Source organism: Tuber melanosporum (assembly GCF_000151645.1).
Source record: "Tuber melanosporum whole genome shotgun sequence assembly, scaffold_46, strain Mel28".
NCBI lineage: Eukaryota > Fungi > Ascomycota > Pezizomycetes > Pezizales > Tuberaceae > Tuber > Tuber melanosporum.
In genome coordinates this window covers 105706-109139 of record NW_003299091.1, presented here as the reverse complement: position 1 = coordinate 109139, position 3434 = coordinate 105706, and positions in this window count along the sequence as shown.

Here is a 3434-nt window from a genome sequence, read left to right as displayed (position 1 = left end):
TACCACTCATTTACTATGTCCATAGTCTGTTCCAGTCCTTCCAGCAGTTCCCAACAGTTTTTGTTCATTTGGTATCTGTTCTATTTGACCAGGAACTGGTCATTCTCCTGTCAAAGGTATTGGTCTCAGATTTCTTCAACTTTCCATTCATCCTTTTTATTGATGATGATTGGTGCAGGTGGAAAGTGGATTCTTGTGGGGAACTTAGAGTCCTCATTATGGTAGAATCATTTGACAGTGGAGGATTGGAAAACAGTAGTATTGTGGTGATACATGTGTCTATGCATCTGGATAGTGAAGTTTCCTGTATGGTTATCAAAAGATAGGACCTTGAAGGGTCCGTGCTATTGTGGTTGTAGTGTCATGGTATGCCCTGTATTGGTAATGCACATGTTTCCATAAGTGATAATGTAATGATCCCTCCTTGAATGGTTAGTTCTTGGCGACGGGGAATGATACTTCTCTGCTTCTTCTTTCTTCATCTTATGATAGCAATAGGTATCTGCCTATGTTACCGATAGTACAAGATCTTTGTCTTCTATCGGAAATGCATATTGTAAGTTTTCTCTAACTCTTCTGTGTGAAGAGTTCTCCTTGGCATAGCAATATCGTTACAATAAAGTTAAAGATCATAAAAGTGTTTTTAGATTCGTTAAAGTAATAAGTAGGAAAAGTACTTAGAAAAAAGTGTGAAGAGCCTATCCTCCTTGGCCGCATCGGCCTACTTATATAGTGTTCTCCCCGCCCATAGTCATGTGACCCAAAGTGGTCACATGTACGAAATCAAATCATAACAAACTAGTATTGTGATCAAAGTGCTCACATGCTCAAAACCCATGACCTAATAACAAGGTCATGTGCAAAACTCATAAAGCAAACATAACACAATTCATAAGTCATATGACTCGACTGAGTCATATGCGTGAAACCCATGACCTTTTAACGAAATCATGTGTGAAACATAAATCATATGCGTAAGGCTTACCTGCATGGCACACTCGCAAGGCATACTCACCAGGTGCACTCCCATGACTCATATTTGTGCCATGTGCAAAAGTATCACAAATCCTACACATAACAAATCATATGACTTGAATGAGTCATATGTCTGAAACAATAACATACCTGTGACTCATAACCATGTATTACGTAAAAAACCTTTTCTTGCCAAGCCATATTCATGACACATAAGCATATCGCCTGGGGGTATTGGAACATACTTGCATCATTGCTTCTGGGCTATAATTGTACTTCAGAATTGAGTAGCTTTAATAGCTTAGATGGTATCTTTACATATAGCCTGATGGCACTTTAAGTTTTCATTTGAGGTGGGAATAGTCGAGTTCTTGAATAGGGTTGTAGGTAGGAGAGGGTATTGTCTGCAGAAGATTGCTTTGTATAGGAATATTGTAAGAGTCTCAGAATATCTAGCATTAATATAGGCTGCAAGCTCGGCGAGGGCAGGTTTCCAATTGGTCTGTTGTTCATTAATCAAGATGTGAATTATGGTCTTGACTTCATAGATACTTCATTTTGCTTTGCCATTAGTCTCATGACATCCAGGAGAAGCCATGATGTAGCTTATTCCAAGGAAAGTCATGGTTTGTTTCTAGAATCTGGCTGTGAAACAGGGATTCGTATCACTGACAATAAATAACCGGTATCTATGAGGGGTAAATAGGTATCATTAGAGGTTATTCCAGAGGTCCTTAGATGAGTCTGTAACTTTGATAGGTATGAGCCATGTATATCCAGAGAAACAATCGATAGCTACTAAGATAGTGTTATAACCAGTGGACTGGTTGAGTGGTCCGGTGAAATCATTAGTAAAGGATTCAAATATTTCACAAGGTAACTGGAGGGTCTGGGCCTTCTCTTCAGGTAGTTGTGTTTATTCCTTATTTGCTGGGCAGAATTCACATTGTTTGACAAAATCGTAAAAGTCCTTTTACATTTCGGTCCAGTAAAGCTATTCTGAGTCATATTAGATATTGCTGTCTGTAACGTAGTATTCTTTCTTGTAGATTTCTCTGATGATGTATTCCCAAATAGTCATTCTATTGAACATATTGCCTTTCAAAATGTATAGGTAATGTTCACCATAATGGTTGCTGGTAATGACTATTCCATTGGATATGTTGTGGGTGGCAAGATCTCCACATCTGGAGCTGTCTATAGCTTTGAAACAGATTTGGTCACGGCGGTATTCTGCTATTAACTGTCTTTGGAAAGGTGAAGTTAATTTCTCCAGAGTTCATCAGATGTCTCATTCATCTTTAATGAGAGATTCTGTTATTGGTTAGATGAAATTCTGTTCTTGTTTAAAGGTCTCATAGAGTTGTCGATGATGTTCAGAAATAGTGGGTACTATGACAGAGACAATGGTTTCATTATTGTATACTTGTAAGGGTTTGCCGAATAGCGGTCATAAATCTATTAAAGGAGGTGATGATCAATGCACTAGTTGTGGAGAGTGGAGATAAGATGCTACTTCCAGGGAGAATGCTGCTTCTTCGAGTTGTTCAAGACCTTGGTATTGTCTTGGTCCAGGATTAAGTAAGGAGGAGTTCGTTCGATCCATCAGTATTGTTCATTATTTATTGTACTTCTTCATCTTCAGCAGAGTCATAATATGGTCATTGGTATTTATTACCTAATTTGTTCTCCATGTGGTGAAAGAGACAGGTATTAAGGTAACAGTGGGACCAGTACAGTGTGCTTTGTTCAAGCTGGTAAGGCGGTGTAGTGTGGAGGGTGCAATCGTCCATCTATTTGTCATTGATATCCTTTCTATATGCTGTTCCAACTACTCTGTACATGTTATAAGAGAAAGGAATGAAGGGAGGGGCCATACTGGCAGTAGCCAATGGTGATTCTTGTTCATAAGATGTGTTGTCAGGACTGTTTTTGCTTTGCCTTGTATGGTCATAAAGATGAGGAGAGTATTAGCTAAATTGTTGGTTATTCCAGGTGTGTAGATGACTTTTACATTGTATTTGCTGATTTCTCCTATCTATTATGTTCTTCTCCATCCAGGAATCGTGTCGGTTTTTACATTAGAAAAGAGTTGGTGGTCAGTGACAATGGTGAAAGTATTGCCCATCAAATTGTGGTTGAAATATGATTGAAAGTGGTAATAGCATCAATCACTGCAAGTGCTTCCTTGTCTGTTGTTCCATAGTTCTTTTGTGAGTTAGTAAACTTCCTACTATTCAATGCTGCTGGTCTCACTATTTTATGAGAAGGTTCTTGTCCAACTCATGCTCTAACTCCAACATCTGATGCATCAGTAAGGTAAAGGCTTGGTTATAAGAATGGGTCCAACCGAATTCTGCATTGCCAGTAAGGTCCATCAGCAGTGTAGTTACAGTGGTGTGGTGTGGTAGAAACTAGAAGATGTAGTTTGACAGTACTAGAAACCACATGAGTTCTTT